Genomic DNA, 12,621 nt, shown 5'->3' on the forward strand with positions numbered 1-12,621 from the left:
GATACTTTCCAATTTAGAATGGTTACCTTTCTAACAATAACTTGATAGTGTAAATTACTGCTCTCTATTTTTAAATGTATTGTAAACATGAACATTTGCGAATCAGACTTTAAAATAAAAGAAAGCTATCACAAACTGTATTAGTATTATTATTTTTTTGACAGGCAGAGAACAAATGACATTTTTTTCTGCCTCCCCCAGAATATTTTTAACTGAGAAGTCATGGAAGATACTGTAGTCGTAAAAATACAATTCAGCAATGATTTTATTCTAGCAGAATTTTTATTATAAAGATGTTAAGTCAGGGGAAATGGTTTATGGTACCGCTGTTTCTAAACCGTGAATAGTGCTCTCCTCCCTGCTTTTAGGACAGTCTGATGGAAAAGACACTGAGACCTTGCTGAGAACAGAGTGGTGACTGTTCTTTTATTTCTCACATCTTCAATCATGAATTTACGGCATGACTTTGAAATATAAAGCACATTTCATTAAAATAAATTCTACTTTTGAAACTCCTGATATCAAAAGGCTCTCTCTAGTGCTCTTCATGATAAGATGAATATCTATTTTTTCAATTAATAAGAGATAGGATAATCTGTCTTAATTGATAAACTGATTTTACTTGGAAGAGAAAGTGTGTAGCATTATTTAACTGCTGCTCTGGAGCAGGAAGGGCAGATACGTGGTGTGAACTCCACTGGTCATCTAGTCTTTTTCCAACCTAGAAGATTACATCCCAGGGTTAGATATTGGTGATTGTGCAGTGAGCCTTTTGTTCACTGTGGCTAGCAATGACCTCAGTGTCATCCTGAAACCAGCTGGAGTCAGCATATGAAAGAAAAGCTATTTGCTAACCACAATGTAATGATCTAGCAGGAATCAAATAATTTAACTATGAAAATTTTACTTCAAATAGTATTCTTGCCACTAGTAGGCATCCCTGCTCTCCTTCTACTGTTATACCACTGTGGAGATTAAATGATAACCCAAGCAACTATAACAAAAAAAAAAACTTAACATGTAATTGCTATGATGGGATTCAGTCTTCCATGTTCTTTGACACTGATACTCTATAATTTCTGAAGCTATAGGTAATATCTCCCTAAACATTTCTATCAAAGATATTGAATGGTACAATTGTTTTGTTTCCAGATTTGAGAAAATGTTACATTTAATCATGGCCACCCAATATATCTATTGTAAAAACTAAATGAAGGTACAAACCAAAATGCATTTTATCTTATATTCATGAAAGTATATCTGTGTTTAACCTATACATGTAAAACTATTCTTTTGTTAGTTATTGATAAGCATGGAAAAAAAAAAAAACACTACTAACACAGAAAAAAAATGTCCTATGATCTTTACCTGCCTACATTCATTGTAAACATAAAAATAGTTAAAGTAGTCATGAATTTAAATAGGCAAAGGGCACAGGAATCATAGACCCAGAGCCCTACTCTTGACACTGAGGCTATGAACTGATTCTTATAATAGGAGGCAGAACTCAGAGCATTCCCAATGCAGATTTATGAGCTCAGATCATGAGTGTCTATTTGGGTGTGTATATAAAATATGACAGGAAATTTCTAATTACTCAACAAATATTTGCTGCCCACCTTCCCTTTAGATATGAGAACTTTGTCACATGTCCTTATTCACAGCTGAACCCTTATCCTCAAAACAGACAATGACGTTAGGTACATGTCGTGAGGGGGTGTTACTAATAGCTGATTAGATTACCTAGAAAAAGAATTCAAGTATCCTGACTGGTTGTAATAGTTGCATGTTTACCTTATGTAATGATTTAATATTAGTGGAACAGTGGAAAAAGTTTATAAAATCTAGCTGAGAAGATCAGTGTTTCTTTCTAGGCACTGCATCTTAAAATTCAGGAACCCATGCACTTATATGAACTTAATAAGCCTAAACACAATGGAATTTTGATGGGGTGGTGATAAATCAGATAAATAAAGGTAACAAGAACAACCTTGTAGAATAAGCGTGTTTAAGAGGAAAAGCCCCTCTATGAAGAGGGTCAGCCTATAGAATTTCTAAGGTGACCCCTGATGATGTCTATCGCATCTCACAAGGATGCTCGAGGTGAATCCCTGCTGCTACAGTAGAGTTGAGAATTCTAGACTTGTCAGCTACTTCAAATATCTATCTTCACATCTAAGGATATTGTGAATTGAATGAGAATACCCCCATAGGTTCAGACATTTGAACACCTGGTCCCTGGCTGGTTGCCCTGTTTGGGGAGATTTAGTGGGTACAGCCTTGCTACAGAAAGTATGTCACCAGGGGCGATCTTCGAGAGTTTATAGTCACACTCCACTTCCAGTTTGCTTTCTCTCTCAGCTCTGATCAAGCAATTAGAGATGTGATCCCTCTCCTTCCAGACTCCTGCTTGTTGCCCATGCTTCCCTGCTGTGATAGACTCTATCCCTCTGGAGTCATACACACGAATAACTTCTTCCTTAAGTTGCTTTGGCCATGGTGTTTTTATCACAATAACTGAGAAGTAACTCATGGAAGGACATTGGTCACCCCGCATTTCATCACATTGTAGAACCACTCTGTTTTATCACACTTGCTGACTTTAGATTTGGAAAGTACGGCCTGCACAATGGCTTCAAATGTGTCTTTTTATTTTATTTTATTTTATTTTATTTTTTAATTTTGCTTTTTCGAGACAGGGTTTCCCTGTGTAGCTTTGCACCTTTCCTGGAACTCACTCGGTAGCCCAGGCTGGTCTCGAACTCACAGAGATCCATCTGGCTCTGCTTCCCGAGTGCTGAGATTAAAGGTGTGCACCACCACCGCCCAGCCAAATGTGTCTTTTAAGCTTTGTACACTGGAAATGTGAACCCCAGTGTCCTAAGGTTAGAAGGGGGCCTGTTAAGTAGTCATTAGGTTGCAAGCATTCTATCGTCATGGATGGACTTATGTTATTATTGTAGAAGTAAGTTTCTCAGTGTGGCATTACTTTCACTAGTGAAATGGTAGGCTTATATAAAAGCAAGCTCACCAAAGTGTATTCTCAATGTGTGTGCCTCTTTCCAGATATCCCCCACAGATGATACAGCAAAGTGATGTTTGTCAGATAGTGAAACTATAAAGAATAAACCTCTGTTCTTCATAAGTTACTCAATGGCCAATATTTTGATATAGCACTAACAAAGTTAGTAAGACTATGATTCTGTTTCACTTAAGATTCAGTGGGTGAGTTTCCACAACCTCCTACTCATTAGCTAACATAGCATGGTCTTCTACTTAAATAACTTTTTTTTTTTTTTCAGTAAGAAAATGCCATGGACATCAGGCTTTCAAAAATATGTCAGCTATCCATGGATTGGGTTTGTAGAGGAAGAGTTAAAAGGATTAACAGAGCACTTTTCCCCTTGCTGTCTTATTAAATTTTTGTGCCTTTGATGAAGGATCATTTACCAGAATCACAGGCTTCCCTGAAGAGAACAAGAGAATAAAACCAGCAACTATTAGATGATTATGCAGCTAATTCTCAGACTGCTCAGTGCTGTGAACTTTGTCTCTCACTTTTAGTTCCCTCCTGGTACTTTATTGATTCACTCTATGACTGAGGGTTTCCAGGTACCAGGTTAGAAAAGAAATAATTTTAAGGGCCCCTCAATATATTGAAAATCTAGTGATATGTTCCTTCTTTGCATTTCCAAAGCAGCTTTGAATGCTTCTATTTTGGGGAATTCAATCAAATCTATGAATTTCTCATGGATGTTATAGCAAATTACCACCAACACTGAATCTTAAATAACAAAAATGTAGTTGCAGTTTTATTTCAAGTTTATATTGTTCTGAAAATTAAAAGACCCAATTTTGACAAACGGGGCTAACGTTAAGGCTCTGAAGAGACAGCCACACTTTCTAGAGGTTATCAGGGGGAATCCATTCTTTGTGTGACCCTGCTTCTGAAACTGGGCACCTGCATTCTTAATGTGTGGCCCCCTCCAGCAACTCTGCAGTGACCTCTGAGTCTCTGAGGTTTGTCCTCCTGTCCCCTCCTACACTGTCCCTTAGGATGGCTTCGGGCTACCTTCAAAATCCAGGTTAATCTCCTTTCATTTTTTTTCTTTTATTGAAGATAGATCTTTTTCCTCACAAAATATGTCCTGATTACACTTTTCCCCTCTTCCAACTCCTCCCCACCCCCCCTCATCTGGGTCACCCCTTTCTGTCTCTCATTAGAAAATGAAAAGGTTTCTAAGGGATATTAATAAAATAAAAGAAGATAAAAGAAAAACTAACACATTTGCATTGGACAAAACAACAAACAGACTGAAAAGCACCCTAGAAAAGACACAAAACTCCCCACAGACTCACTTGTCTCCACACCCAGGAATCCCATAAAAAACCCATTGAACTAGAAGCAATAACACATAAGCAAAGGACTTGTATGGTAAAGAGAAAGAAGAAAAAATATAAAAATAAAGTAAAAATAAGAAATAAAATAGTAAGTTAAAATTAAAAGAGAAGGAGAGAGGGAGGGAGGGAGGGAGGGAGAGAGAGAGAGAGAGAGAGAGAGAGAGAGAGAGAGAGAGAGAGAGAATCACTGGCATGACATTATGAGATGAGGAAACTCCATTGTTGCCCCTGAGCTCCTTTGCTGTTGGCCATGCAGCCTACCCTTGGGAGCAATTTGTTTTCCCAGTGAGACTCCCATGGAGTAAACTAAATATTTATTTGCAAGTGGCTAGCCATTGGAGATTGCTTCTAGGTTAGGGATGGGGGCTTGTCTCCATTTCTCATTTCAGCTCTAGGACCCCATCTGATGCAGGCCCATGCAGGTCCTGTACATGATGCTCCAGTCTCTGTGAGTTTATATATGTGTCTATCATGTTGATTTAGAGGGCCTTGTTTTCTTGTTTTTCTTCATCCCCTCTGGCTCATCCACTCTTTCTGCCTCTTCCTAGAGGTTTCCTGAGCCCTGAGGCTCCAGAGGAATTTAATGGAGACATTCTGTTTGGAGCTGAGTTTTCCAAGGTCTCTCACTATCTGCATACGGTCTGGCTGTGGGTCTCTGTTCCCATCTGCTGTAGGAGGAATCTTCTCTGATGATGGCTGAGCAAAAACTGATGTATGAGTATAGCAGAATGTCATTAGGAGTTATTTTATTACTTTTTTTTTTTTTTTTAGAATAATAGAAATTTGGTTTTACCTTAGGTTTCTCTGTTAACCTAGTCTCAGGTTCTTGGTTAACACAGCAGTATTGGGAATGAGTTCTCTCTTGTGGAGTAGGCCTTAAGATATCTCACTTTTAAGAGCTTGAGTTTATTTATTGCCAATTCCATTGGCAAAGCCCTCTTTGTCATATAAGGGAGCAACTCAGAGACTATGGGAATAAGGATTTCAGCATCTTCATAAAAGAACACTGCCAACCACAGTGGTGAAATATTAAGGTAGATTGTTCCACATCTATTCTAATGCTATGTATTAGCAAACACAAGGCCTGTTTTTGTCTAAGGATAAAAAATATCAAGACCACATCCTATAATATAATCTCTTAAAGTGGCAAGACATACATTTCCTTTATCCTCATTAAAAGCTAAGATAAGATAAATGGCAGTCGAAGAAAGATCATTGTTATTATTGAGAATACTGCTAAAACTTAGAAAAGAGAAACAAAGTCATTTTTATTCTAATTTCAGGAAAGAACATTTACAATCAATGTTTAAGTTGATCACTTGGGAAGGAGATAAATAAAATATGATATTTGATAGTAAAACAGAACAGTTAAATAAAACAAATTTGTATTTAAGAACAAGAATGGAAGCAAAGAACATAAACCCATGCAATAAAAGCATGCTTCCAAATAACTGCATCTGCCATTGGATAATGTTTAGCTCCCACTAATGGATATGTACTAGTTTTGTGAATTTTGATTGGACTGAATGACTTCGTTGGGTATACTTTTATATATGTTATACTTTTAAAAGATTTTCAAACTTATAGGATGTTCTGACCATCATTGGTTACACACATCATAGAGCGTCATAAAGTTTAGAATGAGAATACATAATGATTTTATTATTTGTAGAAATATAAATTATCACTTTATATCAAAAGTGTGCCAAACAACTAAGATCCTTTTAACATTAAATCTGACAAACCTCTGATATATGTTTAAGTCTGCTGCTCAGAGAAAGGGCCTAAGGCTCTATGACATTAATGTATACACGTTAAAGAACTAGTCATTTGAGAGGCTGTAACTGAATCACATGTTGACACAGCATTGAGAATGTCCTTTCTCCAGCTAACGTGAGAAATGCTTTCAAATGAGAGTTGACTACACACATTAAAGTATGGTTAACCCATATCTTGTGAACACAATTTTTTATGATATTTTAATAAAAAGTTTGTTCTTATTCATTAGAAACGAATGCTAACGGTACACATAAATTCACTTACATGACTGATCTTTCCTGTGGTTTTGAAAACTAAGATTAATCCTCTTTTTTATTTCATTGAGAGGCTGGGGCCTTATCACTGTTCTTCAATGAGAATCAACAAAATAAAGGGAGAAAAGAAACAAGTTTAGAGTCTTTTTTTTTTTTTTTTTTTTTTTTTTTTTTTTAAGGTAACCGGTAACTATTGAAAAAAGAATGTTTACTCTGCAATTGATAGTCAGTTAAAATACTAACTTACATTATAGAGAAGTTGAATTTTTCTCCAAAATGTGTTGAAAAATATTTAGTATGTTGAAACGTGATGGTGTTGATAAGGCTTATGACAGAGATAATGAATGTTAAGTAAGCCAAGGTCAATCTACTACGCTGATCTTTTTATGCAGTCTCGAATTTATTTGTTTCTGAACTGAGTACCTGCTATAATTAATAATGGGTTTCATTGTAAGGTTTTCATACATGTGAGAATTCGGTTTGTAACCCTTTAGTACCCTCTCTTGTACTCCTCCCCCTCTGCTGATCCCTTTGGCTTTCCTAACCAGTCCTCCTTCAACCTACTTTCCTATCTGTTTATGTTGGTTTTGATAAGTTTAACTTGGGTTGCTAACGGTAGCACTGGTAAGGGATTATATATACTAGCAAGCATAATTTGCCAATGGCTCTATCATTGAAGATATGATCTTCCCTTTCCTCAGCAACCATTCTGTACTAGTATCTCAAGGAGGGGTGGGACCCTAGGAGATCATTCCCAAACCATATTGAATATTGATGGTCCAATCTTGCACAGGTAATCATAGCTACTGTGATTTCATAAGGACAGCATCAATGTTGTGCCTGAAAAATGGTGTTCAAAAATAGTCTTGACGGTTCCTCTGGCTCTTACACTATTCCTGCAACCTCTTCTATGATGTTCATTGAGACTAGGAAGAGATGGTGCAGAAATCCCATTTAGTCACTTATTCTCAGCAGCACATTCACCAGTCATGAATCTCTGTAAATACATATGCCCATTGCAAGAAGAAATGTTTCAAACAACAGCTGACAGCAATGCTCATCTACATAGCATGTTCCCAGATCAAAATAATAGCAGGAGCTTCCTCACGAGGCCTAGGATCATACCAACTATTATAGACTTTTGACCAGGTTTTTAATATAAGATATGAGTTCCCTTATATGGACTATCCCTTAAATTTAATCAGAAAGTGGTTAATTAACACCACAATAACCATGTCACTATTGCCCTAGAGGCACATCTTGTGGGGCAAGTTAGTAGTGTAACGTGTAGGGCTCACAGCTATGTAAGACTTATAAAGAATTTTCTTCCATGGCAGCCTATAGAACATCAACTCTAGCCAACAAAGAGGAAAACTCCCAGCTCAGTTACAGCTTTGTTTTTCTATGTCCTGTAGTCAAAGCATGGTAACTTCAGTAGATATTCTTAGCACCTAGTTCTGGCAAGTGATCAAGAAAATTGGCAATAGGTGAAGTTATTTGGGGGGACTCATGGGCTCTGTGATGAATAATTTATTGGGTGGTATACCATGCCTGGTACTGAAGTTTTCATTCAATAACTTGAAAAAGAAAGTCAGTCCATCATCCCTATACTTGTTTGTACCTCTTAAGGCCATTTACTGATTATTTTTAATTCAATGTGTTTTTAAACAAATAAAATCTAAAATAACTCACTCAAAAGAACTGTAGACTGGATATTTATAAGGGTACAGATACCAGAATTTAAAAAAAGAATCATGAGAAATTTTATTACAGTGATGCTTTGAGACCAAATATTTAGAGAAATAAAAAGTAGTAACAAACTAAACTAAGTGATAGATCAAGAAAGACTTCCAGGCGTGTTATATCAGGTCCGGATGGCCAGTGGAAACCCACAGATAGTCCTGCCTGCAGGATGGTGTGGAATCCTCTTGTCCAAGCTTCAAGGCCCCTATGCTTTAGTGTGCCTGTTTGAATAAGCTGTATGTTCCTCCAGTTTCCCTCTGAGCAGAGTGTCCTAAGTGTAGACCTAGATATGCACTCAGGATTCTCTTCACATGACTCCATTCCTGGACCAGGATCTGATATAATCTGATGTGGGTTGCATAGATATTTCAAGTGGTTCTAGGACTCAATATCTCTGTAATCATTCTTATTTCTGACCTGGTTGCTCATGGTTTATGAGGCTCAGTCCTTTGTCCTCAGTAGGCAGCACCACCACAACATCATTCTGTGCCTGCCCTTACTGGCTTACTATGGAGTCCTGTGAGTGCCTGCTGTGGCAGAAGCCCGGTTGCATATGCTGATGGCAGTTGCTTTCAGTCTGAGTAATCTGGAATTGAGATGCAGGATCTGATAAACCGAGAACATAAGGGCAACGTGTGTTCATAACACATGTCAAGTGACCTGGGTCCCCTGCATAAATCACTCACAATCTATAGATATATCAGCTTGCTCTATCCTAAAACTCCTTTCCCTTCAGCTGCCTGCTTCCTGAGATGGCTAGCAATCACAAATTCAGAAGCTGATATAGTAGGTCGGTAACCTCAGTGTCTGCTACAGGCATGAACTAGAAGGCAAGGGAATTGGCTCGCAAAGTAGGAGGCAAACTTCGACTAAACAAGCTTGATTCACTCACTGCCTACACCTCAGCTAAATGTCCAGTCTACTAGACCTTTGAAACTTTCAAGTAAAGGACATTTAAATGTTTTGATTTTAATTTTTTAATTAAAATATAATTAAACCATTTCCCCATTTCCTTTCTGCTGTGGATATCACTCTGTGTAAATAAAGTTCTGATTGGCCAGTGGCCAGGCAGGAAGTATAGGCAGGACAAGAGAGAAGAGAATTCTGGGAAGTAGAAGGCTGGGGAGAGACACCGCCAGCCACTGCCATGAGAAGCAACATGTAAAGACACTGGTAAGCCACAAGCCATGTGGCAAAGTATAGACTAACAGAAATGGGTTAATTTAAGATAGAAAAGGTAGGTAACAAGCAGCCTGCCATGGCCATACAGTTTGTAAACAATGTAAGTTTCTGTGTGCTTTCTTGGTTGGGTCTGAGCGACTATGGGACTGGCGGGTAAGAGAGATTTGTCCTGACTGGGTCAGGCAGGAAAATCTAACTACACCTTTCTTCCCTCTAACCCCTCCCATGTGCAATGTAGCTCTCTCAAATTCATGGCCCCATTTATTTATGCACATATGCATAAATATATAAATATAGCCTGCTAAGTCCATTAAGTATCAGTTGTATATGATTTTAGGGCTGGCCACTTGGAATTGGACAAATAATTAAAAGGCTCATCACTGGGAAAATTATTTCTCCTACTCTTCCTTGGGGAAGATGATTTCTTCCTGTTCTAAGCATCCTTAATTGGCTGTAGTTCTTCCTGTAGGTGTGGGACCCTCTGAGTTTTCCCTTCCATTCTAGCGTGTCTATCGATTGTGCCCTTGTTCAGGTCCTGTTTAAGCAGCTACATTGTTCAGGTATCATGGGTGTAGTTTCCCTGTTATTTCTAGAAGACACAATCTCATAGCAGACTTCCTGATCCTCTGCCTCACAGAATTTTTCTGCTCCTTCTTTGGGAATGTTTCCTGAGACTGAGGTACAGGAGTGTCTTAGTTACCACATTACCACAAATTAACAGCACAACCAAGCAACTTTGGGAGGAAAGAGTTTATTTCATCTTGTACTTCAGTGTCAAAGTTCATCCAGTAGGTCAGGACAGTAATTCAAGGCAGGAGCAACAGCTTCAGCCTGTATTGTTTGCAGGGAGGTGGGGTTATCACTTGGATTCCCCTGACCAATAATCATAAGGGGGATTTTCATGCCTGGTATTAGAGATTTTGTTAGATAATCTATGGCTCTTGAAAGCTCAACTGTAATAACTGCATTTAAAATCAGTATATATATATATATATGTGTGTGTGTGTGTGTGTGTGTGTGTGTGTGTGTGTGACACACATATTATATGTACTTTTAGGTGAATAAAAATAAAATTCCCTATGGTATGTTCAAACTAATAGTTTCTCTGTATCCCAATAATAGGTTTCTCAACCAATACAGTAAGCTAGATCAAACCAAACTGAAAAAGTATAACAACAGGTTTATGTGAGCAAAGCAACTCCTGGGTGCTTCTCCAGTCCCATAGATCTAGGCTGGAGGAGCTGCATGCTGAACTAAAGCAGGGAGCGTACATAGCCTGTAGAGGACAGGTGATGAGGGGTCTGCCACAAGCTGGGTTTGCCCAAGGATTGTCAAAAGCTGGATGCTTAGGTGGGGACTCAGGCTGTGGGCAGCAGCAGAGGGAGGAAGTTGCAATAATCACCAGAATGAAGAACTGGGCTTTCTGGTGCCTTTTCTTTGTTGGGGATTCTCTGAGGGGTGGGGTTTGGAGAGAGAGAGACAGGAATGGGGCTTCCGAGACCATGCAGGAGCATCCCTAGTGTGATTTGTCCCTTCTCCCATCCTCCTTCACAATAAAATGCCTCCTCATTTTCCCATGCCTCCTTCAACATTTAAATTTTTTTCTTAGGATCTCCTAAATTTAAATTATTGTACCCTTTCCTGGTATCACACACACACATACACACACACACACACACACACACACACACACACACACACACACCCAATCCATATTTGGGCCTATCATTATGTGTTTTAGAAATACAAATACTTTATGAGCTGAATTAATTATTTTTGTGAAAATTTCATTGCACACTTTCATAGAGCCCTGGGCACTATTACTCCCCCAGAAGGGAGAGGTTGTGATGGAAAGAAACACCCTTCCTGATGCAGATTGATTAATATTGTCTGCAGGTGTTTGTGGTGGTATTGTGTTCCCCAAAATATTGTGCACTATAATAAACTTATCTGGGGTCAGAGAACAGAACAGCCACAATATTCAACATAGAGGTTAGGCAGTGGTAGCACACGCCTTTAATCCTAGCACTCCAGAAGCAGAGATCTGCCTGGATTTCTGTGAGTTCAAGGCCACACTGGAAACAGCCAACTTTAATCCCAAGAACTAATGGCAGGAAGCAGAAAGGTATTTTAAGGCGTGAGGACAAGGAACTATAGCCTGGTTAAGCTTTTAGGCTTTTGAGTAGCAGTTCAGCTGAGATGGATTTGGATGAGGACACAGAGGCTCCCAGTCTAAGGAAACAGGATCAGCTGAGGAATTGGCCAGGTGAGGTGGCTGTGGCTTGTTCTGCTTCTCTGATCTTCCAGCATTCACTCCAATAACTCTCTCCAGGTTTGTTTCTATTAATAATACCTTCTAACAATTCATGCTACAGGTGGTCAATGTAACCATGGAACAAGTGTCTCCCTGGAGCAGAACATCACAAGTGAAACATAATTTTAACCTCTAGCAAGGAGGCATGCTCTATGCTTGCTTCTTCCTAGGTCTTAGCTCACGAGTGTCTCAGGGGTCTTGATATGCTTTTGCTCTTGGTGAACACCTCCTGCCAGGCTTTGGTGATCACCCAAAAGCTGCTGATAGGAATTATTTTATAGGGAAGGATTATTAAATGTTCTTCAGTTTATACATGTTAGCTACTTATCTTTAAGAACACTATCTACAGTGCTTTGTGACAATAATTTTAAAATATCATAAGGTAACTATTCTATTGCTTTTTTCTACTGCCGTGTTTTTATTGTCCTGATAATTTTGATCCACTTATTCAGTGAAGAAGTCAATTCTCATTTTAAAAAAATTCTCAAGTTTCATTCTTGGCATTCCCCCATGTTTGGATTTCTAAGTTTGAAATGCTCTGAAAGAGGAAAGAATTCTGCTAAGTTCCAAGAGGTCTAAGATTTAAAGAGAGCAAACTCATTCACACAGGTTATCATCAACAATGCAAAAACTAGGAACCTACAGGCAGTTCTTTGTCTCATCCTATATTTAGGAGGAAATACTGGGTGAAGGGAAAAGGAAATGTAGAATGAAAAAAGTTTTTCTGCCCTCTATGTAGCTTGCATCCTGTGGGTACAGACTCCCCAGTGGGTAGTGGGGTGTCTGGGCTGTATCCTGTGGGTAAGGCTCCCCTGTGGGTAGTGGGGTGTCTGGGCTGCATCCTGTGGGTACAGGCTCTCCCGTGGGTAGTGGGGTGTCTGGGCTGTACCCTGACTGAGACAGACTCTCCTGTGGGTAGTGGGGTGCATTCTGAGATGCACCCTGACA

This window comes from Onychomys torridus, chromosome 9 (genome assembly GCF_903995425.1).
Source record: "Onychomys torridus chromosome 9, mOncTor1.1, whole genome shotgun sequence".
NCBI classification, from domain to species: domain Eukaryota; kingdom Metazoa; phylum Chordata; class Mammalia; order Rodentia; family Cricetidae; genus Onychomys; species Onychomys torridus.